General features: G+C 34.5%; 2 long non-coding RNA genes across 4 annotated transcripts in view; one reads left to right on the top strand and one right to left on the bottom strand.

The window, feature by feature from the left end:
• Positions 1-3,338, bottom strand: part of LOC110255834 — a 28,134-nt gene extending 24,796 nt beyond the window's left edge. For all 3 annotated transcript variants that reach the window (XR_002336705.1, XR_002336706.1, XR_002336707.1), the window contains exon 1: positions 3,191-3,338. This is a non-coding gene — a long non-coding RNA (uncharacterized LOC110255834). The remainder of the gene's footprint in view (positions 1-3,190) is intronic.
• The window catches only part of LOC110255835, a 542,938-nt gene that overhangs the window by 398,789 nt on the left and 122,374 nt on the right, over positions 1-21,775 (top strand). The window lies entirely within an intron of this gene.

Here is a 21,775-nt window from a genome sequence, read left to right as displayed (position 1 = left end):
GAAGAAGGAGAAAGAGAAAGGAGGAAGGAGGGAAGGAAGGAAGGAAAAAAAAGAAAAAAGAAAAGAAAGAAAAATAAATGGTATCTACATAATGAGCTACATCTTTTGGGAAATTTTGAAAGTAATTAAGAATCAACCATGTTGCACAGCTCTATAGTTTCCAGACACATAGCAGACAAACCAGATGCTACCCCCCCCTTAGGTTGTGCAACACGTTTATACTAAACTAACTTCATTTTCAGGAAGTAGTTGGAAATAAATAGCAATTTCTTCTCAACCAGCATGCATTAGAGATGGAAAAGTTCTGAAATGTATATACTCTTCCAAGTTATGATTGATAGTATTACATTTAAAATTACAAATACCGCATTTCGGTGAAGCTGTCTAAGCATTTAAAGTTATTATCAATGAAAAATATAAATATGTTTGTTTTTATTAATAACTCAATGAATTGAAGGAGCTGTGAGCTAGAACATATTGGTGAATATTTGTGTTTGCCTAGACCCCTTACCTTTGGTAATAGTATCTAAAATATCCTTTGTGGATTCTTACTTCTTTCAGTCCATGTGACTTGTTCCCAGATACTAAGGTGGGCATATATCCAGCCTGTCCAATTAGGACATCCTGGCTGCAGTGATTAATTCAAGCTGGGTTTACAATCCACATAACATAGTAATCTCAGGATTGCAGGCAGCATTTACCTGCACAAAGGGAGAGACTCCTTGAGAACAGTAGTGATCCTCTAAATGTAGTCCTTGGACCAGCAGTATCATAATCAAAAGAATCCTTGTAAAATATGCAAATCCTCAGGCTCCATTTCAGGCATATTAAAACAAAAATTCTGGATGTGAGACCCAGCAATCTACCCATGCCATTTGCATTATTGGTTACGTTCTCTGTGCTTACAATGTTTTAGTCTCTCAATGTATGCTTGAGGTTGGTCCCTTTTTCAAGGACTAAATTCAAAAGTTTCTCTTCCATGAAGTCTTTTTTTGACTGTGTTTATTATCTTCTTGGAATTTCATTTTCCCTTATATGTGCCACTTCTAAGCATTTACAGTGCCTCAACTTGTATTATTTTTACTTCTATGCATATCTCATTTACCCTATTAGCTTAAAACTACTCAGGGACTACAAAGGAAGAATTATCAGTAATTGTTACCCCAAACATTTATGTTCATGAATGAATACACAAGAGTTAAAAATAAACTGGATGGATGAATTAGAAGATCTGAAAAGAACTTTTTTAAGGCACAAGCTAATTTGAAGTTCTTTTAAAAATCCCAGTCAGTGTTCCTCTCTAATGCTCTTTACGGATTAATAATTTATAAGGCTAGTTAATGCATGTAGATTCTTCTGAAATACAGTTTATATTTTTAGGTTACTAAATAATGGAGTTTTATTTTGCTCCCCATTTCCCATCAATGGTGATATATCTCTGGCCTTGGAATATATTTCAGCTGAAACAAAAAGAATCTCGGACAGGAGTTTCCGTCGTGCCTCAGTGGTTAACGAATCTGACTAGGAACCATGAGGTTGCGGGTTCAATCCCTGGCCTCACTCAGTGGGTTAAGGATCCGGCGTTGCCGTGAGCTGTGGTGTAGGTTGCAGACGCGGCTCGGATCCCATGTTGCTGTGGTTCTGGCGTAGGCCAGTGGCTACAGCTCTGATTTGACCCCTAGCCTGGGAGCCTCCATATGCTGCGGGAGCAGCCCAAGAAATGGCAAAAAGACAAAAAAAAAAAAAAAAAAAAAAAAAAGAGCGAATCTTGGACAAAACTGAAGTTGACTCCAAGGAGGAGCTACTGCATTCATGAGCAAAAGACCTAACTCTTCAGCACCTCACTCTTCCCCTTGGTACAATTAATGTATCTCTTCAAGACAGAGTGCTCTGATACACACTTATGTTATCATATGGGTGATGAACAAGGCGCACAAACACACATGCTGAAATGTAGGTACTGCAGTTAGTTGTACGATTTCCCTAGAATTGGAGAATTCTGGGGTTGCATTAAATGCTGTAATTGAATTCATCTAATAGTTGAATAAATATCACGTAGCCGTGGTGATTAGGATAGATCAAGTTGCACAAAGCAGTTAAGAAAGGATATTGAGTAAGATGTCTTTCCAACACCCAAACTATTTTTGCTATAATTAACATCAGCATGAATCACAGAATAAAAAGTTCTGGAAACCACTAAGAAGCAAAAGTTATGTGGGTTGTATAACAAAACTTGCACTCTGTCTGAAATTGTGGAAGGTTCTAGAACATCTTCCTCTGATAGAGGCTGGGCCAATCATGATATACAAATTTGATTTCACATATGGTAGTATATGTTATGATGTAAAACATGTTTAAAAATTAGCTTACCTATTACAGATATAGGTGAAAATGGGATATGTACACTGAATGATGACCTTGGCAAATTAAACATAAAAATTCATGTTAAAAAACATGAGAAACCCTTAGAGAAATAACACATGAAGATAATGTCAAACTCCATGAAGGAAAGGCTGGGAAAGAGGAGCCGGGTGTCTATTTGCCTAGAAATAATGTATATATCAGGTTTAGAAAGAGGGGAAGAAAAAACTCTGCATTATTTTTTCCTTTTACATTCATGTATCATCTATTTATAAATTTTTAACACCAATATTGTTCCAAATGCTGAGTTGGGAGCTTAGGATGCAGCAGTGAAAGATATGGAAAGAAAGTCCACACTCATAATAAAGTTAATATGTTAATGAATCTTTACTTTTGAGAATTTCTATATTTTCAAAGTTTGGAAAGTTTGTTATACTGTTAAAGCCGAGATTGTGAACTTCAAGTGGGTATGATATAAACAAATTGTAATGTACTTTCAAAGGAATCCTAATTACTTGTCTCTATAACTCAAAAGCATGCCTATTCCCCCCCCCAAAAAAAAGTAGACAAAATATGACACAATTAGCTCAACTCTTCAATGTCCCCACTGCCTTTAGAGCAGCAGGCATGAACTTGGTGCAATTTCTTTATGACCTTGTTCCTGCCTCTTAGCTCAGCCTCCTCTTTTTACACTTCCCCAAACTGCATGCAACAGGCTAGTTACAACAAACCATAATTTCTCAAAATTATTTCATTTTTAAGATTTTTATATAAACCATTCAGTTTTTTTAAATGCTTTCCTCTCAAAAATTTAGAAATTCCTACTTACCTTTAAAAAGATTCTGGTTAGGCTGACAATGGAACAAGAGGGAACATCCTTATTCTACTAAAGGATAGACACAAAACACTACAGCCAACATCTTACTTAATGGTGAAATATTGCATTATTTTCCACCCTGAGATTGGCAAAGAGACACTGTATGAGATATCTAGCCAGTGCAATAAAGCAAGGAGAAAAAAAACAACAACCCAAAAACCTGTTATTATTCACAGCCGATTGTACATAAAAAGTCCAAGTAAATAACCTACTAGAATTATTAAGTGAATCTGACAGGGTAAATGTATATGATAAGGAAACTTTTTCTCTACACCTGCCAAAAATCAGAAACTCAAATTTTTAAAAATATCATTTACAATTGTATTTAGACACTAAGATCTAATCAGGATTTACTGAACAATGTGCCAGATCCCTCCATGGAAAAATAAAATAAATTTTGCTAGAAAAGATAAAAAAAGAATTAAAGAGGTACAATATTCATGAATTGGAGGACTCAATATAAAAATGCCAGATTGTTCCATGGAATTAATGCAATCTATATAATCACAGGAGATTTGTGTGTTTGTTTCAAAACTAACTAGTTCATTTAATGTGTTCACTATGAAAATTCATCAAACTGTACACATATTATTTGTGTACTTTTCTGTGTATCTAGTATACTTTAGTATTTTAAAATCTAAAATACATATGTTTGTGATAAAAAAGTAGTTTACTTCATATTTTTTTCTCTATGAATACTTCTTTTTTTTTCAAACAATCAAAAACAAGGTTTCAACTTTTTACTTTTTTTTTTTTTTTTTTTTTTTTTTGGTCCACACCTGCAGCATATGGAAGTTCCCAGGCTAGGTGTCAGATTGGAGCTACAGCTCCTGGCCAATGCCTCAGCCACAGCAACGCCAGATCCGAGGCATGTTTGCAACCTACACCACAGCTCACGGCAACACACTGGATCCTTACCCCACTGAGCAAGACCAGGGATCAAACCCACTTCTTCATGGATACTAGTTGGATTCGTTTCCACTGCTCCACAACAGGAACTCCCAACTTTTTACATCTTTATTGTAAATAGCATTTAAATAAAGTGTGGAACATAGTCTTTTTTTTTTTTTTTTTTTTTTCAGTCCTGGTCTAAAATCAGATTAGGTGAGATACGATTTTTGGCATCTATGAATGAAAATGAAAGGAAAAAATAATATAAACATGTTCTGAAAGGGTCATGGACCTGTTGAAAGTTTGTAAGACAGATGCTCCCATTTTATATAATACTTGTCCCATTTTTATTTTTTCATTTTTAAACCTGTTCATCCTATAAACCATTAAATTTAACTAAGCCTTTTACAATCTGCTCTCCTGGGAGAATTTTAGGCAAATAACTAACATAATCCCAATTTAAGTAAATTAGTTCGTCAAAATTTAGCCCAGCTAGCAGGTGAGGTTATCTTGTTTTTTGAGATTTAGATCATGTTGGTTCATGTCCTTATGGCAGGTGTTAAGGAATATCCAATGCTCTACGTAGATGTTCTATCAGTGTTCTGAGGAAGTGTATTTTCACACTGATCTCCTGTTTCTTTGGCTCAATCTCTTTAGGGTCTTGAGTGCTGTGACTGCTCTTTTTTTACCTGGTCTGTTTTTTAATCTCCTTGTTATCTGCATTAAATTTGCTTACACATAATATGCTCATTTTGTTTCCAATGATTAATTGTGATCTTTTCTTAAAATTTGTATTGAGCTTTTAAAAATTATGTGAATGTTCTCTCTGTTTCCTCCAGAAGGAAAGGACATTGGGGCTCAATCTGAGTCAGTTGGATCATCAGATCCCCTAAAAAAATAAAGGCTACATTACTAATGCTTACTATTTTTTCATCTCCACTCAGCATTTGTAAAGAGCAATGATAATCTCATGAGATGTATTCTTTAAGTATACATTTTCCTCTTCAAAATACTGCATTCAGAGTATCATTCATGATTTAAAATGGAAATAACCACCATTTATGATGAGAACAAAATACTAATTCCATTCGCATTCAGTATCTCATTATCATGTTCATGTAACTAGTACACTTATCAAATTAGGATTCTTTAAACTCCCTTTTAACTGTTAGATCATTTGGATTCTTAATCTCTAACGTAACATTTATTATAGTGAAATATATAAATAATTTGGTTAAAATCCCCAACACCAAAGAAAAAGGTCTAACTGGACAAGGACATCAAAGCTGGCCCATAGTAATACTTAACTATTTTCCTTAAATGTGGCATTTTCAACAAATGTTTTAATTTCCTGTTCCGTGCTTTAAGAATATTTAAGAGCAAATGTGAAAAACATGTTTAAAATATGAAAATAAAAAAAGTAAAATTGGTTAAATGGTCAAATGCTGTAGATTATCTGCTTATATTATTATTTTTTCAAACTTTCCATGTCTGAATTTCTTATCAACTTCATTTAAACACATGTAGTTTGTAACTGTATCCCAGAATATAGAAAAATATGAGAAAACACTGCAACTCACAGTGTTTACTTGATCACTTTATAGTCTGCATATAAATATATACATTTATCACATGTTCATTGATATATATTTATTTATTTATCGTATGTGTGTTCAACAGACTACTGATTCCTGCTGAATTCCTCTTAGAAGGGCTCTGCTAAGAATAATGTCTTGAAGAGGTCCATCTGATTTCTCTCACTCTTCCCTCCTCCTCTTTCTCCCCCTCCTCTTCTTTTCCCTCAACTTTTCTAAAATCTACCCCATAATTATCTGGGATTAGTAATTTAGCAGATTTTGTTTAACTCAGCTTTCTCAAGCCCCTAACAAAATACTCACAGACACAGAGAATACTGATCAAATACCCCAGACCACTCACTCACATTTAGCTATCCATTTATCACCAGTGTGGAACAAATTCAAATCAATTCTCCAGCTACTAAGGAAGAAACAGATAGCTTCAATACATACAAAGAACCCATTGTTATAGTAAACACTAACCTAATATACACCTTATCCAACTCCATGTAGTTGACTGGTTTTAGTCTTTTTTTGGGGGGGGGGTCTTTTTGCCATTTCTTGGGCCGCTCCCACAGCATATGGAGGTTCCCAGGCCAGGGGTCCAATCGGAGCTGTAGCTGCCGGCCTACGCCACAGCCACAGCAGCATGGGATCTGAGTAGCGTCTGCGACCTACACCACAGCTCACGGCAATGCCGGATCGTTAACCCACTGAGCAAGGGCAGAGACCGAACCTGCAACCTCATGATTCCTAGTCAGATTCGTTAACCACTGCGCCATGACGGGAACTCCTGGTTTTAGTCATTTATTCAGTTGAATACTATTTTAAAACAATAGCAGTGGCAGGAGAAAGAACAGCAGCTTTATATTATTTAACACAGAAACATTATAAAATGTGAGTGTGGAAATTTTGAATATAAAGGGATGGAAAATTATAGCAAAGAGTGGCAAAAAGAAAGCTGGCAGGGCTCTTTTTAAATTCAACAAAAGAGGTTTAAGGCCCAATTTTTACTTAAAAATAGCCACATCATAATGATATTATTTTTCAATTTCTCAAGAATATGTAATAATTATAAATATATTTGCACCTAATATGAATTTAAAATATAGAAGCCAACATTTAATAAATCTAAAAGGAGAATTAGACAAATCTAAATAATAGTGAAAACTTTTACTAAATAATTGCTAGAATACATAAACAATAGGTAAAGTTGAGAACAACATATTTTTTAAATTAAAAAAAAACCTGTCATGGCTCAGTGGTTAACGAACCTGACTAGCATCCATGAGGACCCAGGTTTGATCCCTGGCCTCGCTCAATGGGTTAAGGATCTAGTGTTGCTGTGAGCTGTGGTACAGGTCAAAGACGCAGCTGGGATCCCACATTGCTGTGGCTGTGGCCGGTAGCTGTAGTTTCAATTAGACCCCTAGCCTGGGAATCTCCATATGCTGTGAGTGCGGCCCTAAAAAGACAAAAAAAAAAAAAAAATACAGTATAGCAATTTTTTCAGATACACATGTAAGAAACATTTGCAATATGAGCAAAAATAATGTCTAGTGGCAGATAATAAAGTGAGTCAAAAAATTTCAAAAGATCGAAATAGTACAGAATTTTCTCTGGCCATAGTTCATTATATTCAAAATAATAAATAATATTAGAAAACACCATTCTTACTGAATATAAAGTAGTTTTCCAAAAAGACTACATATTTGAAAAGACATCTTAGTAGAAAATCCTAAAATTTTAAATAAATGATGATTACATACTAAATATCAAAATTGTGCAGCATAGCAAAGCAGTACTTGGAGAAACACCTACTTTTTAAATGCGTTTACTAGATTAGATGAAAGGCTAACCTAAACACCGAGCACCTATCTGAGTTTTAGAATGGACAATAAAATAAAATGAAAAAATTGAAAAGGGTAATAAGAACAGAAATTAATAAACTAGAAAATAAGTCAAAGGTAATCAAGAGAGTCAAAGCTGTTTCTTAGAACATAACACAATTGAAAGTCTCTGGCAAGACTTATAGAGAAAAGTTTCAAAGGAGCAAGGCAAGTCACCAGAAGCCGATACCAGAAATATATTTAAAAGATAATGAGAGAATATTATAAGGTGCTCTATGCCAACTTGAAGTGGACGATTCATTAGAAAAACAGAACTTACAAAACTGAAATCAAAGCAAAGCCCTAAATAAGCCTGTAAATCCTTTAGTTAATTATTCTCTTTTGTTGTCTAACTCTTCTCTTTAAGTGCTTTTGTAACTTTTATACATTTTTTTCAGCCATGATAAGCAAAATATGTGTCTGTAAATAGTTTATATAACTTGACATTTTATGAAAAAAAGACTAAAAAAACCCATGGAAGGAATGTAAATGATACCATAATCAGCAAAAGAAATGACATCATGGGATGCATGTTGCACAATATTTTTATTGCTATGAATTTATAAACTGTGAGACTTCAAATGGAAAACTTGCTACACAAGGCATTAGCCATAAAACTTTGTGTGGTGGCTCTTGTGTGATGGTGCCCATCTGTTCCTGAATCAAAGTAAGCCTTAAGAATCCTTTTAAATAATGAGAAAACTTTGCAAGACAAATAGGAGTAGTCAATGAAACTCCTTGTGAAGTTGAACTCTTGAAACACGATTTCTCAAAACTCAAGTTATAAATCTCCATACTTTATATGAATACATACACAGAGTGTTTAAGTACAGTCAGTCTTTGTTTGTTATGTGTGTGTTTGGTGTAAGCGGTATTGCTGAATGCTGAAGTACAGAAAGAAGAGAGGGAAGGGGAGGTAAATTAAAGAAAAAGTAAAACTTTAAAAATAAGCAAGTATGGAGTTCCTTGTGGCACAGCAGGTTCAGGATCTGGTGGCTTAGGTCGCTGCCGTGGCATGGGTTTGATCCCTGTCCCAGGAACTTCCACATGCCGCAGGTATGACCAAAAAAAAAATTATTTAATTAAAAAAAATAAGCAACTATATATGGCATGATCTGACTTACATAAAACAATAAATGTGCATGAATTAATTTAAAAATAGAATTTACCATTTTTATTACAATATATCTTGGGGTGGTCCTATCTGGGTTGTTTGTTTGGGACCCTCTGTCTTCCTGTATCTTGATATCAGTTTGCTTTAGCTGTGGAAAGTTTTCAGACACTTGACAGAACACTGTAAGCCAGCTATAATGAAAAAAAAATAAAAATAATTATATTAAAAAAATAATAAATAAAGCTATATCTCCAGTTGCCCCCCCAAAAAAGCAGAATTTGATATATCATATATGGTTATTGAAAAACATTTTAGAGTAACTTATAGATTACAAATATATGAATAAAAATCCCCAAATTTACCTGCATCTGTGTATAAGTTTTATAAGAGCAAGAGAAAAGTTCTGAGGAGATAAACCACAATCTCTTAGCACTGAACTGATCAGAGTTAGAGATTGAAAGTGGAAATCAGATAGAAGACGACTTAACTGCAGGCACCTGCGCTTATTTTTTTTATTTTGTATTTTCTCAATACATGAAAATGCACGTTAATTTAGTTACATTATGTTATATCATGTTTTTCATGTTAAATATCACATGAATATTTTTAAAATAATAACCTTCAAAATCAGAACGAACTGAATTTGAGTCATAGCTCTGCCACTAGTTAGTTATCTTCTTTGGAGAGTAACTTAACAACTTTGTGTCCAAGTTTCCTTATCAGTAAAATGAATATAAGAGTAGCAACCATATGAGATTATAGAGAAGTTAAAAGACATGATATGTGAAAATTGTATAAAATAGAACATGGCATCTAGTAATCAATCACTAGTTGGTAGCAAATTTTATTCTCTTTTTATGGAGGAGAAAACCCTTGAAGTTTGTTTAATCATTTGAGGTCTTGGAGGCAAATGTCACTGTAATTCTCAAACCAGATTCTAGATGATTTAAGAAATAAAACAAAAATATCCCAATCTATTACAGATAAACTCAGGATATTTAACTTGTCATAAGAACCAACAAGATAAACAAAGGAGACTACTCCTAGACGTGGGGCAGCCCACCACTGGAAATATTAAGTCTTCAAATTAAACATACTTATTTGGATCATTAGTCTAAATGAAGAAAGAAGTAGTAAAGTTGGGAGTTCCCGTCGTGGCGCAGTGGTTAACGAATCTGACTAGGAACCATGAGGTTGCGGGTTCGGTCTGGTTGCAGGTTCGGTCCTTGCCCTTGCTCAGTGGGTTAATGATCTGGCATTGCCGTGAGCTGTGGTGTAGGTTGCAGACGCGGCTCGGATCCCGCGTTGCTGTGGCTCTGGCGTAGGCCAGTGGCTACAGCTCCGATTCGACCCCTAGCCTGGGAACCTCCATATGCCGCGGGAGCGGCCCAAGAAATAGCAAAAAAAAAAAAAAGATCAAATGCCATTCAATGGACTTCCGAAAGCTCAGCCCACATGATCGAGAATTGCGCACCAGTTTGGGCACCAGTTAACCAAGTAATTCCATCAACCATCTGACTCCAGTGTAGAAGAAGGGGTGGAATGGTTCCAACAGTATGTTTAGGGAAAATTCTTCCTGGAGAAACCCAGAATTGAAGAAAGGATGTTGTCTTCTAACACTATCCAGTACTTTTGAAACATTGTATTAGAGCAACTCTTTAACCAAGATTAATCTTAAGGCAAATCTCAATACACAAAAATACCTCACTTAAATGAGTGACTCAGGAGGAGAGACTAAATAGTTTATTCTTGGTCACAAATCTCTTTACTTGATGCTAATTAATTAATCATAATTCCCATTTCATTTCTCTTAAAATAATGCCTATACCAAAAAAGTAAACAAAACTCTATATAAAGTAAACATATATTTTAAGTATTGAATTTATTTAATGTATTGCAATGTTCCCTTATTTTGCTTTATATATATGTATACACACACACACACACACACACACATATGTATATATAACATATTATCCTGGAAACTGCAGTGAAAGTGCATTCCATTTGAAGTTAACAGACAACACTCTGGTTATTTTTATTACATCACTTATTCCCCAGTAATATTGGCTTTCCAGGCAGAGATTTTGTCATCTATTTTGATGTAATATAACCCATAGTAGAAACTGAACTATTGAGTGCATATGGTTACAATCTTACACATATGTGGAAAAATCATTTTTTCTTTATTTCATACAGTTAAGACTCATCCATCAACTTAAAAGTAAGATTTTCAGGGAAAAGGAATACAACTTCACTAAAGGAAAATTTATAATAAATTTCAAAAATGATCTGTTAAAAATGTTTTTCTTATATTTAGTTTAATGGTTTATAGATGTGCAAAATTTATCTCTAAAAGTATTCAAATTCATGTTTAGAATTCTAGAATATATATTCTAATTGATCAGGTTACCTTGGTTTCAAATCCATCCTGAGAAGAGGATTCTAGGAGCAAGAAAATCTTTGCAAGGCTGTCAAATGAATTATGTAAAAATAACTATCTCCAATGGTACTTGTTCTCAATTTTCCCAAGTTGGTGGTTAATAAGCTACTGGAATTTTATCCAGTATATTTTTCTTAGAATCACTGTATTGGCTATTTTGGCCTAAAGTTTCCTCTAAAGTTGACCATTGCCATTAGTGGCTGTTTCAGAACTTGTTGTAAGTAAAATTGTGTGTATGTGTGGAGTATATATGTAATACATATATGTATGTGTGTATATATATGTGTGTGTGTGTGTTTAGACATACATCTATATCTGTGTATATATATTGGGTGTATATAAATATTTATATATGCCCAATGTATGGTGTGTGTATGTGTGTGTGTGGAAAAAGAGAGAGAGGCAGAGAAAGAAAAAGAGAAAGAGATATTGTGGATGGAAACCCAGGTAACAATGATGAGCAAGGAATGTTGCTTCTTTTGGTACTTGACATATACAAAGAGACACCTGATAGGTTAAACTACAGACTGTTGTATATGACTGTGGCATGGAAGGGAGAAGTAGGGCCCTAGCCAGGACCTGCCATGTAGATCTCTAAAGTTTGCTCTTCAATATATATAAGGATGACAAAGAGAATGGGGAGACAGGTCGTATTAGCATAAACAAATACAATTGTCTGAAGATATCATTCAAGCTGTGTTTATATGACGGAATTAAGTACAATGATTCCATAGAAAATCTATAGTAGAGGCCAAATGTGACCGGGTGGATGAGACTTTCAAAAATAGATTATTTGTATAATTAAAATAGTAATCAAATTCACACCATTTATTAAAGACCAAAATATGACATGATACTATAAAACTCCTAGAAGAGAATATAGGGAAAACATTTTCTAACATAAAATGTACCGATATTTTCACAGATCAGTGTCCCAAGGCAAAAGAAATGAGGACAAAAATAAACAAATGGGACCTAATTAAACTAAAAAGCTTTTGCAAAGCAAACTATCAGCAAAATGAAAAGACAACCTACAGACCTGAGAGGAAATATTTGCAAATGATGCAATCAACAAGGGGTAAATTTCCAAAATATGCAAACAGCTCATATACAATTGGTTATCTTACCTTTATTATTTTCTAGTAATTGAGTTAAAAGTTACATTTTCTTACATGAAAAGATACTCAATATCGCTAATTATTAGAGAAATGCAAATCAAAACCACAATGAGATATCACTGTACACCAGTCGGATGACTGTCATCAAAAGAATAAATGCTGGAGAGGGTGTGGAGAAAAGGGAACACTCCTTCACTGTTGGTGGGAATGTAAATTGGTGTAGCCTCTATGGAGAACAGTATGGAGAGTCCTTGAAAAATTTAAAATAGAGCTACCATATGATCCAGCAATCCCACTCCTGGGCATATATCTGAAAAAGACAAAAACTGTAATTCAAAAAGATACATGTACCTCAGTGTTCATAGCAGCACCACTTACAGTAGCCAAGATGTAGAGCAACCTAAGTGTCCATTGATAGATGAATGGATAAAGAAGATGCTGAGATATATAGCTATAAATACACACACACATATATATACATTATATACATATATACTCATGTGTGTCTATATATATATGTGCATATATATACACACAATGAAATATTACTCAATTATAAAAAGAATGAAATATTGCCATTTTTAGCAACATGCATGGACCTAGAAGATTATCGTACTAAATCAAAGACAAATATTGTATGATATCACTTATATGTAGAATGTAAAAAATAATACAAATGACTCTGTTTACAAAACAAAAAGACTCACAGACAGAGAAAAATGTATAGTTAAAAGATCAAAAGGGGATCAAGATAAATTAGGGTTTGGGGAATAACAGATATGCACTACTATATATAAAATAGATAAGCAACAAGGATTTACTGTATAACACAGGGGACAATATTTGATATCTCACAATAACCTACAATGGGAAATATTTTGAAAAGAATACATAGTTATAACTGGATCACTTTGCTGTACAGCTGAAAGTCACACAATATTGTAAATCAACTATTTCAATTAAAAAGAAAGATATTAAGAAATACAATGCAATAACTGACCTTCAATACCCTTCCACCTGAGATTCTGAGAGCTTCCAGAAAATTCATACGACTCTCCAGATTGTTATCAACATGAATGCATCTAAACTTAAATTTAAATGGCATTTTAAAGAATATAGGTCTGGGAGTTCCCGTCGTGGCTCAGTGGTTAACAAATCCGACTAGGAACCATGAGGTTGTGGGTTCAATCCCTGGCCTTGCTCAGTGGGTTAAGGATCTGGCGTTGCCGTGAGCTATGGTGTAGGTCACAGACTCGGCTCAGATCCTGCATTTCTGTGGCTGTGGGGTAGGCCAGCAGCTACATGGTCAAATTCGCCCCCTAGCCTGGGAACTTCCATGTGTCTTGGGTGTGGCCCTAAAAAGACAAAAGACAAAAAAAAAAAAAAATAGGTGTATGTCTAACTCCTTCTGAAGAAAAGTGTTACTCTGCACATTTTCAAGAGTTCTCCAGCTTTTGCCCTCAGTGGCCACTGCAATTTTGCTGTGTGCAGAAAGGACTCTTCCCATCTTGCTGAGCATGTGTGAATAATTTCTCTACATTCTCAGGGTGAGGGACAGCAAGAGTAACCTTGTTTGGGGTATAACTACTCCAGACATTTCTGAGACATAGCACTACATTAAAGGATATGTATGATGAAAAAGGCATAGTTTTACTCCACAAGAACAATTCAGATTCACTGCTGTGTAAATGGTATGTATGATGGAGATTTCCCTAAAAATGTCCTTTTTCTCTTCCCTCCTTGTAACTTTGCAGCAGTCTGCTCCTCATTATACATATCCCTAAGAAATGTTGAGTCATAGGAAAAATACTCAACATTTTTTCCAAGGTAACAGAGAAAGCTGTAGAATAGCCTCACAATATTACGTGGGCAAAAGGTAGGTGAACGTCAAATGACTTGGGTAAAATGCCCTGGATTAGTGGACCTTGAGATATTAGAGGAGTAGAAGAATAGCAGCTACAAGCCACTGTAAGCTATTGCCCTGAGCACACCAGCCCAGTAGAGATTAACCTAGAAACAATGCTCATGGATGATTTTTTAAAATCAGCCATGAGAATATATGAATCCTAAACACTTGGTTTCTATATGACAATAAGAATACAACTGCCCTGGAATCAGTTAAACTAGCATTCAAACACATGCTCATCAGGGGCTTAGCCATGGCCTGAATGAATGCTCTTGTCAGGAGAGAATCAGGGGAGCTTGGCTTCTTGGAGCTCTGTCTGCATCACCTGTTGAATTCAGGTCATCCTGAGAGAACAGTCTCTTTTCTCCTATCTTGGGGCTCAATTCCTGAGACAGAGCTGAGATAAACAGCACCAAATTTCTGTTATTATGATGATAAACTCCAAAGCTTGGTTCTTCAATAATTAACATTTCTCTGAATATTTTACCTAGTGTTTTGTCCTCATGTACTGTTTTTTTTTCCTCTTAGTGAATATACAAATGCTCTGTACTTCTTCTTTCTTCTGTTGTCACCGTTATGTGGCCATTATAAAATGAGGCAACAAAATTAAATAAAAGTTAAGAAATTAAACTAGACAGTCAAGTAATCAAATCGATAAGGGTTTTGAAGAAAATGAAGCACCGAAGTAAGTGGTAGACAAAAAGGTAGTTGAATAAACTAATAAAGTAGGATAAATGTAAGAGTAGAATTATAAAAAAGCAAAAAGAACATGAAATTTTCCAAGTAGAAGATTTAAAATAAAGGTATAAAACAAAAGAGGTAAATAGTCAAGAAATTTAAAAAGCTTTAAAAAATAAAATAATATAACAATAACATGATTTCTTCAGGTAACGTATTGAAATCGTTTTAAAATACTAAACTACTAAGCAAGACTTGTTCTTCATAAACATGAAAAAAAAATGGGAAGTGAAAAACGAGTCCCTGGTGACATGAGCCCCTGGAATGTTCTGACTCAAGATAAAGAATCTCAAGGCAGAACCACAAGAAACCCTTTACTCTTGTCACTAAGATAGTCTCCTGAGTGCCTGTAGATTAAATGAACCCTCAAAAGTAGGCAACAGTTCAACCAAAGAGACAGAGAATTAATTCCTCTACTATCTGAGTCTCTGCCCAGTTAACTTGCCATTCTTCAGGGAGTTCTGGCTAACAGTGAATTCTAAATTTTGCGTTTGGAAAAAAATGAAGGAAAAGAGGGAATTGGTGCTTTTCATCTTGAGATATTTCCTTAACAAAAATTACCTTTTTTTCATCTATTGATATAATGTCTCCACAATTCTAATATTCTTGAGTTGTGAACAAGTGAATTATTGTGAATAAGTAACTTATTGCTTAACTGAGTCTTTTTTCAAAATTACATCAGGCATTGGATTTTGATCTGAACCATTTGACTCTTAAAGGGAATTTTTCACCCTTTTTTACCTTGTAAATTTTATGATCTGTGATTAAACTGAATATTGAATCTCAAAAGTTAAAATTATATGAAAGACCTCAGAAATATTAATTGATGGAGAAGTCCTAGGAGTTCCCTGGTGGCTCAGTGGGTTCAGGATCCAACATTGTCACTGCTGTGGCACAGATTTGATCCCTGGCTTGGGAACTTCCACATACCTTGGGCACAGCTGAAGAAAAAAAAAAATGGATGCTCCTTTTACTATAGGTTGCAAATTAGAGAACTTCATCAATTTATACTTTTGAACTTAAATATTATATATAATGTTAATAAAAATTTAGAGACATTTTATGAGTACTAGACTTGATGGTCCCAGATATCTTTTTACTTCTTAATTTTAACAAATAATTCTGCATAAATTAAATATATTGTGGCAAAGATATGTAATAAATAAACTAAACTGTTTGCCTGTATATACAACTAAGGGCAAATAAATGAGTTGACATAAAATCTGTGTTGGCATTAGAACATGAAGACAGGCTAGGAATTTGGAGACCTTTTCCTCCGGTACTCTGTAGATAAAGTGTTTATCTTTGTTAACCACCATACCCCTGACGAATAGGTTTACTGAATGATCTATGTGCATGTTCTCGCCCTTGTTCAAACAAACAGGCTAGAGCTTGTGGTAACATGATGACCTTACAAGTACAAAATACACACTCCTCAGGCATATTTGAGGCATAACTGTGATAAGCAGAGAGTCAGCCTTGTGTAATCTGTCAACAAACTAATAAATTACTTTGGTCAAGGGAGGAGGTAACTTCCTCCCCCCCCCCAACCCCCATGACCATCTGCATAGGGGAATAGGTTAGTAATTAGAATTCAACAAAACTGAAGGTTTTGACAAGATAAGCAAAAGCTTAATACTTAAAGTTAAGGTCTAATCCTTTTAGGAACTGATTAACACACACTTAAGGGTTTTTGGCCTTCTATCCATTAATATTAAGAGATTACTAAGAAATAGGATCAGGCAGCAGGAATGTCCTTTTGGAGCCCTACCCTGAATTCAATGTGAAGTTCTACTTCTCTAAAAGAATCACACCCTTTGGGTGCTTTCTGGATTATTACATCAAACCCAAATTTACCTAACTCTCCTGCAAAGGATTAGTTTTTTAATCACTTTAGTATATAGTTTGGCTATGGAGCTAGAATCAGGAGGCCTGGATTCCTATCTTTGTTCTTACACTTAAGAACTATTTGACTTGAAGTAGCACCTCTTTCATCAATGGTACAAAACAACGTGTACCCAACAACCTACCCCAGCAACCTGTTGGATGAGCTGAAAAGAAACACGGACGACTAGGGCTTGGTTGGAAATGAGATGAAACTTCCCACTTCCCTTACCCACTATGAAATTTTGGCTAAAAATCAACATTAAAGTTGGCATCACGGGCTGATAGAATAGGTTATAAGAATCCCAGGACTACCATTCTTTTATCATGTGGTATGGCTTGCTCTATTTTTTGTTTACTTTTTTTCTCCTTATATATATGGGATCCCCCATGATTCAACAAACTACAGAGGCTTCTTAAGAGAGAACAGAATGACCAATGATATCCCCAGGCCTAATAAAATCAGTGCTGCTAAAAAGAAAAAAAATATGTATATATATACAATATAAATACATATATTTATGCATGTACAGATGTATATATTACATGTATATATGTATGTAGTAAGAGTTTATATATATTTATATATAAACTGAATTTTGGGGGAGAATTTCTAAAACAGAATCTAGTCTAAGTTTACTAATGAGCTTTAACATGAGACTCATCAATTATTAGTATAAAAAATGTTGCTAGTTTATGGGAAGCTTTGCATGGAAGTTTTTTAAAAACAAGCACAGCTTCAGTTTTATCATTTGGAACAGTTTTGCTCATAATCAGAAAAAGAAAAGATTTATTGAAAAAAAATGAAAATTTTATCTTTCGTGAGTTATATGAATATATCCAAGTTATAAAGGTTATAATGAAGTGAGATTATACATACTTGTATCCAAATATGATTGAGCTGTTTTACAAAGTAGTCAGTCCTATTCCATTAATTTTCGTTAGAAGTGCAAAGGAGAAAATGGAAGTTCAGGAGAATGAAGGAAAAGTCTTTGGATAAAATTATCTGAAGACATTCTTTATTGGTGAAAACTGAAGATCTAGGATAAAGCAGACTTCAGGAAGAGTAATGTTTATCATGTACTTTAGATAAACAAAAATTCTATTTTTGTGAAAGTATTTTCTGTTACAAATTGCCGAGAAGGTCAAATTCAGTTCAATGTGCCTGTCACATTGTAAGGTCAGCCGTATTTTAAACTTATCTCTTTGAATGTTGAATTTTCTTCCTTGATTTTGTGTATCTTTAAGATTTGCCTTTCTTCTGGAGAGTCTCTGCCAAATGTCTTAGAAATCTGAGACTAAATTATAAGACACTCTATATGTGTTTAGACATCTGCTTATTTTTTTCTAGTTTCCCCTGGAATTTGAATTTCACAGTATGTGCAGTTTTCCTTCCTGTCACCCCAGGCTTAGGCTCATTTTTGTCCCTGACAGAGAGAATCCATTGTTACCCAGGAAGAAACCACATCAACGACCTTAGTTCATTCCCATATTCCTTATCCTCTACCTGGTGGGTAGAGATGCTGGCCTTGTCCTAGGTGCTATTGGTTGGTCTCATAATCACTGCTTGCTCACAGTGCTCTCAAAGTCTCTTTCTTCAAATTCAGGTCCCTGCAGTGATACACTAGACTCCAAAGTTGCTCCTGCCAGTGTTCCTCCTCTTACTCTCTATAGAGAGCTTCTGCTTAAGGGTATCCAGCACCAGCCAATGAAGGAAAGGATCTACCTTGCTCTTGTGCTAGAACTTTGCTCAAGTAACTCCTAAATATTCACCACTCTTAGGGGATGTACAGTTTATCTCTCTCTTGAGGGAAACCCTACTGGAAACCCTAGTACTATTGCCGAAATCATGAGTGAATTTGGCATTTGTTCCATTTCTAAGATCACCTCTGCATTTAGGTCAATTTCAGCAGATGCCTTACCCCAAATTTGTAATTAGTCTGTTCTGTTTTTTCCTGAATTTAATCATCCATGTTGTTCAGTCTACTCATCTCACTTCACGTTAAGCACTGTGCTACATTTCTTGTATATGATTTTGGTTTTATTAATCTCAATTCAAAGATGAGGATAAGGCAGCCCAATTGAGTTAAGTAAATTTCCTAAATTCTCAAACTAGTTGTGAATAGTAGCTGTTGAAAGCCTTACCTACCCCACCTGAAATTCTGTTCTCTCTCTCCATATAGCATGTTATGAGAAAACTCAGCAAACTGCAATAAGGATTATAGTTGAAGTGAGATCTAGAATGTAAAGTCAGGACAGAGGGAGTGACTAAATTTCTTTCTCTTAAACACATTTTTGCTAAGGGCCATTCTAAGTCTCAAGTACTCCATTATGGCCTGGAAATATGATGCTAAGATGAAGTCATCCATGCCTCCCTGGAAGGAAATATTTCTACCGGTTTCCCTCAAGTATTCCTCAAGTTCTATCTCATTGCTGAAACATTCTGGAGACTGATGCTCCTTTTTCCAGCAATACACTAGCCCTTTAATGGTATCGGGACTTCTACCCACCTTTTTCAGCAAACTTCTATTGTAGCTCTCTAAGTTTGCAGTAGAGAAGCCAGCAAAGCTCAGAATTTGTCACCTATAATTGCAGCCTTTTCTCTCCTTTTCTCTGCTTAAAGGAAGAGCTAGGGTCAAAGATGTCTACATCTTTAAAATATTTTTGCTTCCCAGATCTATTTATAGAGAATTGATTGTTATTTCCCTGAAGAGTTTAAACTCAAGTCAACTCAAGATACCTTTTTGAATATTCTTATCTCATTCTAAACCCTCAATGTTGAACATCATATAAATTTCCAGACCTGTTCCTTATATCCTCAAATTTCCAAATACTATCTAAATTTAGTAGTGACCCAGGTATATGGTTGTATACAAAAGTTTCTGATTGGGTTTTGGTTCTGTTATTTTCAAACGTTGATCATCACTTTGTTATTCTGCTCCTTGCTGGGCCATCCAGGGGCTCTGACTTAAAGCTGGAATTAAGTTAGTGTAGTTCCTGTATGTGACCTCAAGAGAACTCTCTCTCCCACTGAGAGTTTGGCATTTGAGCCCACGCAGCAGGCAATTTGCATCCCTTTCAAAATTCTAACTCTCAAAAAGACAACTAAATAGTAAGGGTTGATTAGGTGTTATAAACCTTAGTTATAAAATATTAATATGGTAAAATACTGCTTGAGTTATACACACAATACAATACTGCAAAGACTCATTTTTTACTTAGCTTATGAAACAACAACAACATTGAAAAAAGCTAAGATACATGCTTCTACATACTCTTATAATTCATTTCCTTTAACAGCTGAGGTCAAATTCCAAGCATTAATTTTATATATTTTTTTTCCCTTTAGAGTAGGGATTTAAATCACTGGTTGACTTTATTTGCTCTTTATCATTAGATATTCTTCTTAACAAAGGCACCTTGATCACAAGCACACAGATTTAATCATTTTAGCTTACAACATAAATTGATATCTAGGACATGTCAACTGAAAATCTTGTTATTTCCGAAAGCTGCAGGTGCAATGAAACAGAGCCAACTGGAATTCATCTTCCAAATGATACTGAGTGTGACAAAACCTTGCAAGGATTATTTCCAAAAACATTTAAAAATTAGAATATGGCAAAAGATACATTTACCAAGAACAGCAGAAGTTTAAATATCATGAACTTATTTTTAACCCTAAACAACATAAAATTTTCCAAAACCATTTGTACTCATCTATATTGTTCCTGATAATTATCTTGGCAGGAAGAAATTTTGGAAAGAAAATATTTGAAATCTGGAATTAATCAGGCAGCTTACTCATCTAAATTCTGACCATCTAGATAAAGATTTTCAAGCAGGGTTATTCATCCTAACTGGTCAAATTCCAACCAATTCAAACTATCAAGTAAGATGTTATCTTCTTTTTAGTCTTACACAAAACATAACGTGTAAATACTTCATCTCAATTCCAATATTGTCTTCACATGTACCAAATGCTAATTGAGGATAAATGTGAATAAAACTATGTGGAATGTTCAAAACCCCAGTACGCTCGGTTCTTTGCCAATCATGAAAAATTGCTGCACAGTTTATAGTTTACTCTATGTCTGAAACACAAACATTTATACATAGTTTCTTTGCCAAATAGAGCTTGCCTGTAAAGATTGTATACTGGGATAACTTTATTTGGAAGAGATACGATGATAAGGGTCTGTTCTATTTTAGTATTTCCTAATCTGTTCTTGATTTTTATTCAACTGTAAAACCTTTACATAAAAAATAAGGAAAAGTTACAAATCTTTAAAATTATAAGTTATAGATATATCTAAATCTGAATTTAAAATTAATGTAAATGTGGTAATAAATTTTCTTAAGAGATTTTAAGTTAAAATCCTATGAATCAGATACAGAATATTAAACTTGTTTTATGCAGTGTAACTATTTTTTTCATAAAGATCTCCAAATATCTCAGCATATATATACTAACAAATTTTAGACTATAGCTGATGCACAATCAGGTTGCAACCAGCAGACGGAAGTCACACTAGTGATTTTATTTATTTTTGATTTTTTAACTTTTTATTTAGAAATAATTTCAAACACATAAAAAGTTACAAATACAGTACAGAGAGTTCCTGAAAATTCTTTACCAGTTTTTCCAAATGTTTACAAATTATATAGCCATAGTATATATGGCTGACCCTGTCTGTTCCATACCAGCCACTATCTCTGAAAGTAATAATATGTAGACATTGTTCATAAGGTACCTAATGTCACTAGGTTAGACTGATCATTCTTAGTATGATTCAATTGTTCTCAACATAGAGGAGCCTTTAAATTTAGGTGGCCATAGCCTGGTGTTAACCATATAATCTATTCCACAAGTGTGGGAAATTCCCTTCTAATAACAGGAGGTTACAGTTTTGATTGAGACTTAGCTTATTGTTCTAAGTTTGAGGGATCCTAAAAGAAAATTCGTATTTATGGTCA

This window comes from Sus scrofa, chromosome 11, assembly GCF_000003025.6.
Source record: "Sus scrofa isolate TJ Tabasco breed Duroc chromosome 11, Sscrofa11.1, whole genome shotgun sequence".
In the NCBI taxonomy this organism is placed as follows: domain Eukaryota; kingdom Metazoa; phylum Chordata; class Mammalia; order Artiodactyla; family Suidae; genus Sus; species Sus scrofa.
The sequence above is the reverse complement of the archived record's forward strand: the minus strand, read 5'-3'. Positions and strand labels throughout refer to the sequence as shown.